Source organism: Podarcis tiliguerta (genome assembly GCF_965153285.1).
Source record: "Podarcis tiliguerta genome assembly, chromosome: 3".
NCBI lineage: Eukaryota > Metazoa > Chordata > Lepidosauria > Squamata > Lacertidae > Podarcis > Podarcis tiliguerta.
The window spans coordinates 31766715-31783614 of NC_139536.1; the positions used below are offsets into that span (position 1 = coordinate 31766715).

General features: G+C 43.0%; 1 protein-coding gene across 1 annotated transcript in view; it reads left to right on the forward strand.

Annotated features, from left to right (window-relative positions):
* The first annotated feature begins 6272 nt into the window (after window positions 1–6272).
* CAPN14 (calpain 14) overlaps window positions 6273–16900 on the forward strand; it is a 45027-nt gene continuing 34399 nt past the window's right edge. The window contains exon 1 of the mRNA XM_083434485.1: window positions 6273–6469. The gene's annotated coding sequence lies outside the window, so the exon portion shown is untranslated. The remainder of the gene's footprint in view (window positions 6470–16900) is intronic.

The following is a 16900-nucleotide window of genomic DNA, read 5'->3' on the forward strand; positions in this document are numbered from 1 at the left end:
CACAAAACTTTATCCACTGACCCTGCTGGGCCTCACTCCAGGTCAGGGAAGAAACTTAATTCAATTCGCATTTAAAGGCAAAGTTACCTTTTCTGAATTCTGCAGTGAACTTCTTCTGCCAAGTAGTGTACAGTGGTACCTCGGGTTAAGTACTTAATTTGTTCCGGTGGTCTGTTCTTAACCTGAAACTGTTCTTAACCTGAAGCACCACTTTAGCTAATGGGGCCTCCTGCTGCCGCCACGCCGCCGGAGCATGATTTCTGTTTTCATCCTGAAGCAAAGTTCTTAACCTGAAACACTTTTTCTGGGTTAGCGGAGTCTGTAACCTAAGGTGTATGTAACCTGAAGCGTATGTAACCCGAGGTACCACTGTATATATAAAAAATACATATGCCAGGAGGAAGTGTGCAAATTAATGCATATACGATTGAAAATAACGTTCAAAAACACATTCCTTTAAGGAAAATTGCTTTGGAAAAAAGGTGTATATTCCATACAAATTCCATATATATATACAAATATATATATATATTAGGAAAAAATTATTCTGCTAGCACAAGGACTTTTCGCTGCACAATGGAACTTCCTTGCTCTCTTTTCTTCCTGCATGCCCCATAATGTCCCAGAACATTAGAGGAAATCCTGGAACAGATTTAGGGTTCATGTGGGAGGCACACAAGGAAAGAAAATGGTGGAGTAGTTCTATGGTGCAGCTGAATGGCCTTGTGATAGGGTTGCCATAATTCACAAAGTTGTTTTTCCTAATCTGGACACAAAGGTCCTATGCATTTTGACCAAGGCGCAATGAACTTTTTGGGGGGCAAAGTTGTTGCGCTTTTTAAAGTTTTGCCCAAAGTTGTTGAGCTTTCTGGGCAAAATCACAAAAAAATGAAGTTTTTGAAAATTGCCCAAAACGACACTGCCAACAATATGTCCGGATTTTCCTGGACGGTTTGTTTTTTTAAAGCAATTTCTGCCTGGACATTGCTTCTGGACATATATATGGCAACCCTGCTTGTGATAGACATCCTTAATGGAAAAAACAGAAACGTTGGGAAACCAAAATGGAGGAATTCGCCCACCCCTCCTGCTGGGTGCATAACTCTGCCCCATGACCCTCGCTGGGCTCTACCCCCAGAGCCACCCAGAGGGGCAACTGAGTGATTGTTGCTATTTTTCTGCTTTCACAACATTCTGTCTCTATATTATTCACCTGTACGTGTATTTCAGCATGTTTCGTACTTTACTGTGCTTATATTAATAGACAGCCTTTGGTATCTATTATTTATTGAAGGCATTTATATACCACTTTATTATTTGCATTTCCTAGCCATGCACATAAAACAGTCTACAGAAGATGGATGGGACAGTAAAACAATAAAAAATGATCATAAAACCAAGCACGACCTTGACAATGCCTGCTGGACTATGAGCCTGAAGTTCAAGGAAGGCGCCTGTCTAATCCCAATTAGGAGGGAGTTCCACAGGTTTTGGCCACGACACTGACTGCACAGCTTCCATTAGTTAGAAGCCATGTATCTGAACCATGGGGGGCTACCAACTAGTGTTAGAAACAGAAATGAAATCTAGGAGCTAAATGGCACCTTAAACCTAGGTTATGGGTGCAACAATGGAATGTTCAGGCACGTTTTTTAATAACAAGAATACAAAGCTGAAAGTAAATGAACTTCAGATAAATATTATGTTCATTTTTCATAGGGTCTAGTCCTTCCCCTGCCCACCCCCCTAATATTCTTAAGAGGGGCTCTTCTCCAGTCTTCAGAAAGTAGCTGGAAGCAGGGAGACAGAAAAAGGTCCTCCTTTCCTTCCACTCTGCAGTTTTAATCTGAAATCTTAGGCACAGTACTGCACCCATAGCTCAGAAACTGCTTGTGCTAATGAAATTCCCTGTCACATAATGCACCTAGAACAATGGGAGTTTCAAATACTGCTACCAACAGAAAGTTCCCCACAAATCTCAGTAATTGGGCAGGAATATAAGGGATCGGGTGGTCCTTAAGATATCCTGGACCCATGTTGCTTGTTGTTGTGTAGTCGTTTAGTCGTGTCCGACTCGTCGTGACCCCATGGACCAGAGCACGCCAGGCACTGCCTCCTGCAGTGTAGCTTCGAGAACACTCTCCAACCATCTCGTCCTCTGTCGTCCCCTTCTCCTTGTGCCCTCCATCTTTCCCAACATCAGGGTCTTTCCCAGGGAGTCTTCTCTTCTCATGAGGTGGCCAAAGTACTGAAGCCTCAGCTTCAGGATCTGTCCTTCCAGTGAGCACTCAGGGCTGATTTCCTTCAGAATGTTGCTTAGGGCCTAGTAAATTAATACAAGAAGATTGAACATGGCCTGGTAACATATGGGCAGCCAGTGCCAACTTTTGAGCTCCAGAGTTATGTGGGGGGTGGTTACGTACCGTTCAATGCTCTAAATGCAGCCTTTTACAGGAGCTGGACTGAACCAGGTGCAAGGATAGCCTTCATAGAGTGCGTTGCAATAACCAAGTCTTGAGGTCACCACTGTATGACTCAGTGCAGCTAGGCTATCCCTGTCTTTGTTGCACTAGCCATAGCTGTTAAAAGCCACCCCTAGCCACGGAGACTACCTGAGCCTCAAGTGATAAAGTGGACCCCAAAATTATACACCTGTTGTTTCAGAGGGAGATCAACTTCATCTAGGACAAGCAGAGGATCAATCTCCTGGACACTGGAGGAACCCACCCACGGCGCCTCCATCTCCCCAGGGTTCAAGCTCAGCTTACTAGGCCTCATCTGTTCCACAACTGCATCCAGATGTCATACCTGACCATGCTCAGCCTCACCTGACTCAGATATTATGGAGAAATAGAGCTGGACATCATCAGCGTATCTCCTCATAAACCGCAATGTCTCCTAACACAGACAGTGAGGTTTATGCAGAAGTGTATTCCCTCCAAACTTGAGAGTGACTAACTGCTTACTCATTATCTGCTTGAAGAAAGAGACTCGCTGCCTTTACCAGTGGCTCAAAATGGGTCACCTAAGAGGAAGTAGATAAATTTTATAAAAATATTTTCTCGTGTTTGTAATAGTAAATTTGGTTTAATGTCTACAAACTTGGCATGTTAATAGGGTTGCCGTGTTTTGAAGAGCAGAAAAAAAGAACGCCGTGACTCCATTCAAAGCAAATAAATGCAAATTGTCTCAAATTCTACCCCTGAAAAAGATGACGTGTGCTGGAAAAAGAGGACACATAGCAAAAAAAATAAAATATTATTCCTACTACTACTGTATTTCTACATATAATTTTTGGGCAAGCTTTCACAAGGCAGCTTACAATACATATAAAATTTTAAAGCAATGTAGCAATGATTTTTTAAAATACAGCATCCAATAAAACTGTATATTGGGGATGGGGAAAGTAATTAAATCAACAAAAAGCCTGGCAGAATAAGGCAAGTGAGAGAAGTATGCAAAGTTCTTGGGATGGTACATTGGGCCCATCACTGAAAGAACCCTCTCCCTGGTACATTAATAATAATAATAATAATAATAATAATAATAATAATAATAATAATAATAATTTATTATTTATACCCCGCCCATCTGCCTTAAGATGTCTTCTGAATGTCAGGTAGTTGTTTATCTCTTTGACATCTGATGGGAGGGCGTTCCACAGGGCGGGCGCCACTACCGAGAAGGCCCTCTGTTTGGTTCCCTGTAGCCTCACTTCTTGCAATGAGGGAACCGCCAGAAGGCCCTCGGCGCTGGATACCAGTCTGATTGCTCTTAATGGGAGCTAGAGCAGCCTTTCCCAACTTTGGGTCCTCAGATATTGTTGGACTACAGTTCCTATCACCCTGACCATTGGGTCATGCTTGATGGGGGCTGCATCAACGCCAAGGTTGCAGGTTCAATTCCTGTATGGGACAGCTGCATATTCCTGCATTGCATGGGGTTGCATGGGGTTGGACTAGATGATCCTCGGGATCCCTTCCAACTCTGTGATTCTATGACCCATAGCTTGAGGAAGGATAGGGCACCTGAAGCCAGTTGTAGGACCCGTGTAGTTTTCTATGGGCTGTAGTCAGAGCAATGAAACCAATTAAATTTAACCAAATGAATTCAGCAAGAGAAGCTATTTGTTTTACTTGACCAACGATTTTTGGAAATGCTGGAACCTCAGTTTTCCATTTGCAACTTATTCTTACCCACTGCAAGATTTCTCTCTCCATATAGAGTAGTGTAACCCCCCCCCAAAAGTAATGCATATTAAACAAAATGTCTAAGAAGAATTAAAAGAGGATTAAAGAAGAACTTTATTAGGGAATCAGGGTTGTCAACTCCAAATACCTTAAATGCAAACAAATGAAAAGTGGATTTCGGGCATTTCCATCAGAAAGTAGGCTGGTGAAGATTAAGGATGGCCATATGGAACAGAGAAAGGTTCTCTTGCACCCTAAATAGTAGTGTAGAAGAAAGAATTTCAGGAGGTGTCATTTGCATGGCAAATTACATATGCTGCAATTCCTTCTTCTATACAGCTACTGAAGGTTCAGGAGACCTGCGGTCGTTTACATCTGGCCTATGGAGATTTCATTAAAAAATAATAATGAACGGAGGAAATGTTCCAGCCAACAGCAGTTCTAGCATAGATTAGAAGCCTTTCTGTGTGATCTAAATAGATAGATCAAAGTAATTGGTAGCCATATTGCGCTCACAGAAGTAAAGACCAGCAGCAGCAGCAACAAACAAGGCAATGCCTTTTATTGCACTGATTAAACTGCGGAATGAGAATGCAGTAATCCCCTACTAGGAAAGCATTTGGGGCTTTTTAGTTTAGAGAAAAAGCAAGCAGGAGGTGATACAAGTTTATAAAATTCTACATGGCATGGAGAGCGTGGATAGAGAAAAGTTCTTTTTTTCCACAACTCGCGAACATCAATGTAGCTGAATGTTGGAAGATTCAGGATAGATAAAGTAATAACAATTTCTTTACACAGTGCATAGTTAAACTACAGAACTTGCTCCATAGGAGGCAGTGATAGCCACGAGTTTGGATGGCTTCAAAGGAGAATTGGGCAGACTTTGCTTGGTCTCCATGGTTGGAAGTTGTATATTTCTGAATACCATGTTCATATTTTTATGTGCAGGGTCTTGGCCTCAGCTGATGTGCAGATACGTGGCAACTGTCACAACCTAGCTGACTTCTTCGCATGAAAACTAAACTCTAGTTTTTTGTGTTTTAACAGGGAGAAATGTAAAGTATTGCACTTGGGCAAAAAAAATGAGAGGCACAAATACAAGATGGGTGACACCTGGCTTGAGAGCAGTACATGTGAAAAGGATCTAGGAGTCTTGGTTGACCACAAACTTGACATGAGCCAACAGTGTGACGCGGCAGCTAAAAAAGCCAATGCAATTCTGGGCTGCATCAATAGGAGTATAGCATCTAGATCAAGGGAAGTTATAGTGCCACTGTATTCTGCTCTGGTCAGACCTCACCTGGAGTACTGTGTCCAGTTCTGGGCACCACAGTTCAAGAAGGACACTGACAAACTGGAACGTGTCCAGAGGAGGGCAACCAAAATGGTCAAAGGCCTGGAAACGATGCCTTATGAGGAACGGCTAAGGGAGCTGGGCATGTTTAGCCTGGAGAAGAGGAGGTTAAGGGGTGATATGATAGCCATGTTCAAATATATAAAAGGATGTCACATAGAGGAGGGAGAAAGGTTGTTTTCTGCTGCTCCAGAGAAGCGGACACGGAGCAATGGATCCAAACTACAGGAAAGAAGATTCCACCTAAACATTAGGAAGAACTTCCTGACAGTAAGAGCTGTTCGACAGTGGAATTTACTGCCAAGGAGTGTGGTGGAGTCTCAATCTTTGGAGGTCTTTAAGCAGAGGCTTGACAACCATATGTCAGGAGTGCTCTGATGGTGTTTCCTGCTTGGCAGGGGGTTGGACTCGATGACCCTTGTGGTCTCTTCCAACTCTATGATTCTATGATTCTATGTGTACTGGTCCCAAGTTAAATAAGCCCATCCATCATATTGTGGCAGAAGGCGTTTCTGTCCACAGAGTCACCTGTTTACACTTTAAGGTTCAGACAGAAAAACAAGCCATAAACAGAGAAGGAAGTGCTCTTTCTTTTGGGCAACAGCTGTGTCATTTTCTGTCAAGCTGCCAGGTCCTTCCAGGTAAGTCATGTGATTGACGTCGAAAATGCCTACTGTTGCAACACTTTCAGCAAACCCATTCCGTTAACATTTACCTTCCTTGAACTTTTGCTTGGTAGGTGGAGATTACCTGTTAGATTTGCATAAGCAGGATGTACGTACACATAAATGTTTAGACGAGAGAAATCGTCAGAGCTTTACTGCCAGTTAGGGCGAAAGATAAGGTGCTACTTGAGACTGAGACTGCTACTCTGCTAGGATTTATTACTAATCTCTTGTGAACAGAAGAAAATACTTGGAATAAGGTAAGATGTTTTAATATTCTTTTGTGCTACAGAAACCAGAAGTCTAGAAACGGGAGCTATGTTGCTTTTGATAGTTTAGATTTAAAGATGCCTAGGGCCCAATCTACAGCCCAGTGGAACTGAAATGGTTAAATTTAAACAGACTATTGTCCAATTGAAGTTGGCCATGCGCTTAATCCAGAAACCTATTTGGTCACCTGAAACACATTTCCACCCTATTATCATTATTGGCATCTTAAATGCCAATTATATTTTATTATTTGGTGGCTGGCTTCCTGGGCTTTTATACTAAACAAGGTTATGGAGAAACTTGCTGGGATCCCCAATCTCTTTAAAATTTGGCAAATCGATGAGACGTGTGTTTCCGTTTGCGAGATGGTCAGGACGAAACACTGGAGGAAGTGGATTTAACACTTTCCCCTGCAGTTATTTGGAAAAACTATATATCCACATAAGTTTCCCTAATGGAGAAAATACCTTGGGGGAAAGTAAGCATTATGGGGGAAGGCTGGGCATGGATTTCCTCTGTCTCAAAATTTGGCCCCTAGCTTGGGTATGAAAGCACCTTCCAACCTGTGTTTAGATCTCATTTGATTGACAGATCTTGTATATCCTTGTATATTTCCCTAATTTGTATGAATGACAGATATGCTGCATACTTTGTTCATTTGGTTATCTAGCTTAATTTGGTTTACAGCATTCTCCCTGGTATTCTGACCATAGCTGTCAACTTTTCCCTTTTCTTGTGAGGAATCCTATTCGGAATAAGGGAATTTCCCTTTAAAAAGGGGAAACGTTGACAGCTATGATTCTGACCCTTCTTGATTTTGTAACTGTGCTGGATCATGTCATTTGTTTTCACACGTGACTGTTGTATATTTTACACCTGCCCGCCCACCCCCCAAACCCACTACTCAACAGTGTTTTTTTAACAGTGCAGTCTTAGTGAACAGAATAACAAATTGTTTGAAATGGCCAGATTAATGTCAGGGGGTTTCTTTCTGAAATTATTTTGTATGTAGAATATCCAGGAAATGAAACAAAATGACACTGACATGTAAAAACTCCCGCTTCTACTTTCAGTTTTTGCATTCTTTCAGTTGCTGTTATATTTGTGTTTCACTGGCACAGTTTCCTATTGGGGAGGGGTAGGTCTGGGTGTAAAGAAAAGTTGTTTCAATAAGGACAAAGTAAGTGAAGTGAGTGGAAAAGAGAGGACATATTTACCACCTCAAAAATTAGATGGGATAATGTTTTTAACTGCACAGTGCAGTGGTATCTTGAGTTAAAACATTTTGAACCTGAAACTGTTCTTAACCTGAGGTACCACTTTAGCTAATGGGGCCTCCTGCTGCTACCACACCACCGCCTCACGATTTCTGTTATCATCCTGAGGTAAAATTCTTAACCCGAGGTACTATTTCTGCGTTAGCGGAGTCTGTAACCTGAAGCGTCTGTAACCCGAGGCACCACTGTAACTGCTTTTAAAATGTTTTTAATAGTAGCTACCTTTATATGTTTTTAATTGCAATTAGTTTTAGAATATTTTAACTGTTTTAGAATGCTTTTGATGTCTTTAAAAAAAATTGTGCATCTGTTTGCTGCACTGGGCTCCTTGAGGAGGAAGGGTGTGGTATTAATAATAGTAATAATGATAGTAATGATAGTAATAATAATAATAATAATAATAATAATAATAATCTGTTATCTGGAATTCTAAGGCCTGGGGGCATTTATTTATTTATTTATTTACTTAAGCAATTTATATACCTCTTAGCCACAATAGTCTCAAAGCAGTTTAGAAGGATACAATACAGATTGTTTTTGCTTTCTTTGTGTTTAAATTATGTATTTGTTTGCCACCCTGGGCTCCCTGTTACAGTAGCCTATACGGGATCTGAAGGCCTGGAGACGTTTGTTTGTTTGATTGATTACTTAAACAATTTACATTGCTATTTACAATAGTCTCCAAGCAGTTCAGAAGGACGCAATAGAAAAAGTAAAAACCTTTGGATAGTTCAAATAGAGACTTAATATCATTTTTTTAATGATATGAACAGTTTTAGTATCATCATTTATTCAATTTATTTAAAGCATTTCGATATCACTTCCTGCTGCAGAAGGAATCTTAAGTAAACAAACAGATCATGACAAAATATCAAACAGATACAAATACACTAAAGGCTGACATTTAAGGCAGCATACTTTGCAGAAATACAAGATATTATTTTCTTGAACATTATAAAAGAAAATATTTGTGAAAGATAGTCCTTGGAGCACCCCACAATTGCCTAACCTTGACTCCCATAGGTTCAGGTCAGGGGTCACAAGCAAAAGACTTCAGCCAGGTGATAACAGGCAAAACGGCAGCCTGTAGGCCTGATCCTTATTGTTGCAACAAGACTTTCCACTACTACAGAGACGAAGCAGCCAGAAGCCCCAATCAATCGTTACATCAGGTTTTTAAAAGTTTCCCAAACCTTCCCATAATGCATTTCCAGAAGCACCATCAAGATATCACAGAACAGGTGTGGTCTCAGGTGGAACGTGAGATCCAGGCATGCCCCTGTCAATCAAATACAACAGGAGTCGGTTCACTCCAGCGGAGATCACCTCCATGGGCCAGATTGCGTGCGCCTGCTCACATGCGCACCCGAGATTTCCGGCGCCTGCGTCTGTGCACACACAATTTTTGGCCTCTGTGCCTGCACAGCCGTGATTTCCGGTGCCATGGAAGCGAGCCCCCATGGCACCCTGCGCTGGTTTAGCGCAGCGGGCGGGGATTTGCTGAGTGGGTGGCTTGGTTTGGGGGCCAGTTAAACGACCCCCGTGGGCCTTAGGTTGTCTACCCCTGAAATACAGTGGTGCCCTGCAAGATGAATGCCTCGCAAGACGGAAAACCCGCTAGACGAAAGGGTTTTCCGTTTTGGAGGTGCTTCGCAAAACGAATTTGCTATGGGCTTGCTTCGCAAGACGAAAATGTCTTGCGATTCCTGGGGGTTTTTTTTCCGCTCCTCACCCCCTTTTTCTAAGGCACTAAACTGCTAATAGCCTTTTAGCAGCTAATCCGCTAATCCCTTAAGCCTTTAATAGCTGCTAATAGCCGCTAAACCGCTAATAGCGCTAATCCGCTAATCCGCTAATGGGCTTGCTTCGCAAGACAAAAAAACCACTAGACGAAGAGACTCACGGCACGGATTCTTTTCGTCTTGCGAGGCACCACTGTACAGTCTTTCACATTTACTCCATCACAGTACAAAGGAAAGTATTTACCGTTGCTTGGTCCCTGAGTCAAGTCAAATGCACCCCTTTGTCTTGTCTGATCTTCATCCCACTATGGGATGGCTATGCATTGTGATTAAGATGGTAATCTGCCTGACACTCTTGGGGCAGGATCAGGGCCAGATTTAGGTTTGATGAGGCCCTAAGCTACTGAAGGTAATAGGGCCCTTTATATGTCCAGCTGTCCTTTGTCAACAACAAATTCTCACTGTTTTTTGTGTTGAATATATGCTATATGGTAATTTATGGAACTAATAGGGATCTAAAGCCATTTGCACATGTTGCCACGCAATTAGTCCAAGTAGAATGTAGGCACCTTATATACAGAAATGACCAAACCAGTGATATTTTAGGGAGCAGGCTAGCAGGCGGGGCCTATTACTTACATCATAGGAGCCTACACAACACAAAACACTCTTTCTGTATGTAGCTTTTATTTTATTTGTTTTTTATCTTATATTTTGCAAATGTACACCCAGTTTTCCCCCCTTTATTTTTTGGGGGGCTCCGAAGAGAATGGGGCCCTAAGCTATAGCTTGTTTAGCTTATACGTATATCCTGCCGCAGGATATCACCTGTTATGACTCCTTGGTGAGCCCCTGGGACATTATTGTACATTATGGTGGGCTCACTTGCCCCTCCCCTTATACAGTGGTGCCTCGCAAGACGAAAAGAATCCGTTCCGTGAGTCTCTTCGTCTTGCAGTTTTTTTCGTCTTGCGAAGCAAGCCCATTAGTGGATTAGTGCTATTAGCGGCTATTAACGGTTTAAGGGATTAGCGGATTAGCTGCTAAAAGGCTATTAGCGGCTATTAAAGGCTTAAGGGATTAGCGGATTAGCTGCTAAAAGGCTATTAGCGGCTTAGATCAGCTGATAAGCGGCTTAGATCAGCTGTTAAGCGGTTTAGCGATCAGCTGTTAAGCGGCTTAGGGGCTTGGGAAAAGGGGGGGGGGAACCCGCAGGAACTCACAAGACATTTTCGTCTTGCGAAGCAAGCCCATAGCAAATTCGTTTTGCGAAGCACCTCCAAGACGGAAAACCCTTTCGTCTAGCGGGTTTTCCGTCTTGCAAGGCATTCGTCTTGCGGGGCACCACTGTACCTCACTTCCCTGGCCCCTAAATGCCATTGGAACTGAGAAGATTGATACGAGTGATTTCTTAATGAAGTTCTAAAAATTTCCCATTGAGCCAGTACGTAGATAGATTTATCAGGTACATTTGGTATTGACACACTCCCTGCTTTCCTCTGTTGGAGACCTGGGGCTCAACTGGGACTCAGGACTCCTTCAAACAGGGCTGAGCTTCCCTTGCAGATGCAACGCTTTTGCAGATATATTGCTGTTCATATTCTTGCCATTAGGGGCTGCCGTCAAGGTTCTGGAGTTTCTGATTAGGCAGGCCCTTTGTAAATGGAGTTTTGAACCTAAATGAATGAGGTTTGGGTAATGTGCAGCGAAGACCCCTTGTCTCGGGGGGGGGGGGCGGGCGGGCGGTGGTAGGGCAGTCTCTTAGCCTCTCCCATTCAATTTCCCTGTAACACATTACAAATGAAAACCAAATGCGAAAATATGATAAAAATTCCAACATTATTAATGACTCAGCAAAAGGAAGAAAGAAACAGAAGTTGCACCCACATTCCTCTTGACAAAAAGTTCTTTTCTTGTTACGAGCCATTTTCATTTTGACCGAAAGCTGGTGTAGAAATCTTTTAAAAATGCATTTATTTGACAACACCATAAATCTGGCTGCTCTATCACACAAAAACAAGTCCAAGAGAAAGCTTTATCCTGATGCCTAGGGGTGCAAGAGGCAACTGAGTCCTCTAATAATGTTATTTTTTGTTTGTAGCGTATTCCCTTAACACCCAGACCTGGCTATTGTCAAGAGACAAGAACGCTGGGTGAAATGGCGCTACTGGCCTGACCATTTAAGGTCATGCTGTCTTTTGGTTTCTGGCTTCCGGGGAAGCTGCTATTGTGCCACAACAATAAATTTAGCTCATTGACAACAGCAATAAATCTGTCCCGAATTGTTTGACTTGCTTAATCAGTAGCCCAGTTTCATGAAGCCATGGTGCTGTCACACAGTGTTGTATATTTGATGCAGAGTTGCTTCCCAAATAGTCAGTATTTCATTATATCCTGTGAGGCATTTTTACAGTCTGACGTCTAACTTGTTTTCATTCTATGTCACAATAAATCATGGCTCCTTAGGATTCTCTCATCTGCCACGCTTCTCAACCCTCCATGGATATTTGCTCATCAGAGACATACAGTACAGCTAACATACAGTTAAAACTCTCTGTTCTCAAACCCAAAGAAAGATTGTTTGTCACAATAATTTATTTATTTTTAAAGGAACAAGTCTTTTTATTATTTGTACTTTGTCATGTGCAAGTAACACAAAATGTTCTCATCTCACATATCTACCTGGCTGGCTTTTATTTATTTCATTAATAATAATAATAATAATAATAATAATAATAATAATAATACTGTTATTATTTATATGCCGCCCATCTGACTGGGTTGCCCTAGCCACTCTGGGTGGTTCCCACCAAAATATTAAAAACACAAAAAACATCAACATCAATTTAGACATTGTTTTTATGATAAGTCCAAGGTATTTGGATTTTAAAGCTAGAAGATTAAAAATAACATAAAATCCAGAAAACAGATTTTTACCTGTTAGAGGCAGCCCTGTATTGGGACATTTTTAATGTTTTATTATGTTTTTCTGTGTGTTGGAAGCTGCCCAGAGTGGCTGGGGCAACCCAGACAGATGGGTGAGGTTTAAATAAAAATTATTAGAGGGATGGGAAACCCGTGACCCTCCAACTCCCATCAGCTCCAGCCAGCATGGACAGTGATCAAAGATGATGGGAGTTGTAATCCATCAATATCTGAAGGACCACGTCCCTGGGTTAAATAGTGTAACCCTATGCATATCTTCGCAGAAGCAAGAGCTACTGAATTCAGTGCGACTTACTCCTGGTTAAGCAGGTGCATGATCACAGCCAAAGTCTGAAAGTCCCTGGAAGAAGGACCAGGACAAAGAACCTTGCTTGGCATTATTTGGATCCAGTGAAGTAATAATAATAATAATAATAATAATAATAATAATAATATAATATGTCGCCCATTTGACTGGGTTGCCCCAGCTACTCTGGGCGACTTCCAGCAGCACAGCAAAACATCAAGTATTAAAAATATCTATAGTTTTTAATGAACATGTATATTTAGTTTCATTCTGGGCCCACAGATATTGGTTCATTAGAATGGACCAGTTTTTCCTTCCCATATACAACCTGGCTTGTTTGATTAGAGATTGGCTTTGCCCCTCATTCCACATTTCAACTAGGAAACATGTGGGAACTAGGAAACCATTTTCTGGGTTAGTGGCATGGGATATGATGGCATAGTTGCTGTCACTTACCGGGCTGGGCTTGGCCAGCTTGCTTGAATCATCCTCACTGACTCCTCTATGGTTTACATTCAGTGTGGCAAATTCGCAGTGTGGCACAGATGTGGCTTCCCTGAAGTTGCTCCAGTGACGTTTGAATAACAGATTGCTTTTAGAATCCTAGGAGCCATAATTGAATAATAATAATAATAATAATAATAATAATAATAATAATAAGGCTCAGCACTAGGTTTGGGGAAACCCTTAGTCATGTTATTGGATTGTCTTCTGCTAAAGCGGACATGGGGAACCCCAGAGTTCTTCACAGACCACACCCCTCCTCACTGTCTCCGCTTCAAATCCTTGGCCTAAATGCATCCTCGAACTCTGGTGACTCTTGCTTGTCTGAATGGATGAGACAGGGAGCTGTGCGAGTGTGTGGAGAAATTTTACAAAGGTAATACATTACATTCATAACTTCACCCATTTTTTGCCTCTGGCCCCATCTACCACTGTCATGTGATCTCCACCAAGGCCCTTGGTGACTCACACCCAACACATGTAGGCAGAGGTTCTTACGTCGAAGTAAAAAACGGATCTTTATTCAGAGGGTAACAGTGGACAGGTTTGGCAGTGGACTCAAGAGTGGACTTCAGGAGCTCAGGAATCAGGCAAGATGTTTAAGACTGGTCAGAAGCCACTAAGGTTCCTCCAAAATTTTCACACCCTGTCCACCAAGCATTTAAAAACAACGCATGAGGTAGTTAACTGGTGAGATTCACTTGCTTTGCGAGAATGTTGGGATTTCAGGGCAGGTAAATCCAGAGGTGTAGCAAAGTCAGGTGGTACCCAGTGTGATATTTTTTTTGTCACCCCCCCATTGCAATTTTTGGGAATGTTACCCAGAGTTGTTGAGCTTTTTTAAGGGAGGGAACCTAGCATCCCTGGTGGGCAGATTTTCGCGATTGGCGCAGTCACCGTCATGACACCTGGGGCAGACCGCACCCCCGCACCCCCTTGCAATGCCCCTGGGTAGATCTGCTCCCACCTATGGAGAGCAATGTCTAGTTCTAGGAAACAAATTTGCCCCTCTCCTGAGACCAAGCCCCCCAACTGTCTCAATTTGATCAAGACGTCCCAGAATTATAGAAGCCATCCCGGCTCCAGATTGGATCTCAGAATGTCCCACTTTTGGGTCTGCCGCAAGTCAGCTGACTGGCTGCCACGAGAGCTCAGGACCAAAAAAGAAGCAACCCAGTTATGACCAGTAACCTCAATACGTAACTACCAGCAGAATGTTGGAAGGTATGTGAGATTCTGTTGGAAGGTGGTGATGGCATCCCTGCTCCCTCTTCTGAAGTTGAGGCACACTGCAGAGAGTCCCCCTTCTCTCACCCCAGTTCCCACTGATGTTTGGCATCAATGTGAAAGAGATGTGCATGTGTCCAGATGTACATGCATGTTCAGATGCATGTGGCTCCTTTACCTTGATGCTCAATATTTAGACAGCAGGAGGAAATGTAGGGGCGAGTTTAGCATGTGGTCCTGTTTCCTGCTCCCATGTTCATGAATTCAACAGTCTGCATCTGTATTGGAATTGTTTTTGTATGGTTTAATTGCTTTACTGCTTGTGTGTTTTCCACCTTGGGCTCCTTTGGGGAAAGGGTGCGATATGAAATTTAAGAGTAAGAATAATGAGATACACTACCCTCTGGAAAGGGACGCGGGTGGCGCTGTGGGTAAAAGCCTCAGCGCCTAGGGCTTGCCGATCGAAAGGTCGGCGGTTCGAATCCCCACGGCGGGGTGCGCTCCCGTTGTTCGGTCCCAGCGCCTGCCAACCTAGCAGTTCGAAAGCACTCCCGGGTGCTAGTAGATAAATAGGGACCGCTTACTAGCAGGAAGGTAAACGGCGTTTCCGTGTGCGGCTCTGGCTCGCCAGAGCAGCGATGTCACGCTCGCCACGTGACCCGGAAGTGTCTTTGGACAGCGCTGGCTCCCGGCCTCTTGAGTGAGATGGGCGCACAACCCTAGAGTCTGTCAAGACTGGCCCGTACGGGCAGGGGTACCTTTACCTTTACCCTCTGGAAGTGGTTTTAAGTTGCCCATAGAATGTGAACTAACACAGGACTTTAACCCAGCCTTCTCTGGTCCAAGGCCAATATCTTTTCTACATACCTCCTAAGTATAAAAAGGGTGGTATTTCCTATTAGTCATAACCCTCTGTACATAATAACAGTGCACAATAACTATCATGTATGTGACAGTTTTACAGATGCGCAAAGGGACACACTGTGATGATTATGATCAAGTCCAAACAAGAAGCACTTCTTTTTAATGAGGACTGGGTTCTTTCCAAGTGTTGTAAAATGAGATACTCACCCATTAAATTTATTAGAAACATCCATTAAAAAAATGGTTTTCGTCTTGATAATTTCTGGCAAAAGCCAGACTCTTCAGGTCAAAAATGAAATGGCACATAGCATGACCCCTACATGTACTTGTACAGCTGCTGTTAGTAGGCTCCTGCCAGTTTAGGGCCGTTAGCTTGTTCCGCTCACTGCAATATAATTGTGGGGTGGGTTGGGAACTGGGCTAGTAATACCTGTGATTTAACCAAACGTGATCTCAGCAGCACCTGACAGCCAGCAGTTTAAAAGTACTCCTTGTACAGCCTAGAATTTTCTTCAGGATATCCTTATTTTATTAATGTTCAACATCATTGGAGGTACTTATTTCCCTGGCAGGGCATGGGCGGGTAATTTATCCTTACAACAACCCAGCAGGGTAGGCGATGGTGACTGGCCTAAGATCATGCTGTGGGCTGAGTAAGAACTTGAACTGAGGTCTCTCCCCCCCCCCCAGTCCGGTTAAATGTGCTGTAAACTCATACAGTGGTACCTTGGGTTAAGTACTTAATTAGTTCCAGAGGTCCATTCTTAACCTGAAACTGTTCTTAACTTGAAGCACCACTTTAGCTAATGGGGCCTCCCACTGCTGCCGTGCCACTGGAGCATGATTTATGTTCTCATCCTGAAGCAAAGTTCTTAACCCGAGGTACTATTTCTGGGTTAGCGGAGTCTGTAACCTGAAGCGTATGTAACCTGAGGTACCACTGTACAGAGAAATCCGGTTGGGAAAGATGGGACTCCACAGTGCCATCTGGTGTCACGGTGTCATATCGCATATACAATGCATATAAAACACCTTTTCTTTACCAATCCAGCTGAGTCCCTAGTCCAGTACTCTTAACTACTATGCTGCACTGCTTTGTTCTCTGGAAATTAAATACACTTCTTGCTTTTTAAATTTCATTCCTAGGTTGTGATGGTTGGAAAGAGACAGTTTGCAGTTCAGGCCATGATGGCTCTGCTCTGCCTCCACGATCAGAGGCAGTAATGCTTCTGAATACCAGTTGCTAGAAGCCAAAGGAGGGGGGGGGGGAATCAGGTCCTACTTGCAGGTTTCCCACAGGCATCTGGTTGGCCACTATGTGAACACGATGCTGGACTAGATGGGCCATTGGGATGTCTGATTTGTCCACAGTGACACAGTTACACCCATGTGGATTACTGCAACGTACTCTACGTGGAACCGCTTTTGAAAAGTGCTCAGAAACTTCCAGTGGCTCAAAGAGCAGCAGCCAGATTGGTTAGAGCTTGCTTGTTACAACAGCTCCGCTAGCTAGTTTCCGCCAAAGTGTTGTTTATAACCTATAAAGTGATGGCTTGTGTCCAAGCGATCTGAAAA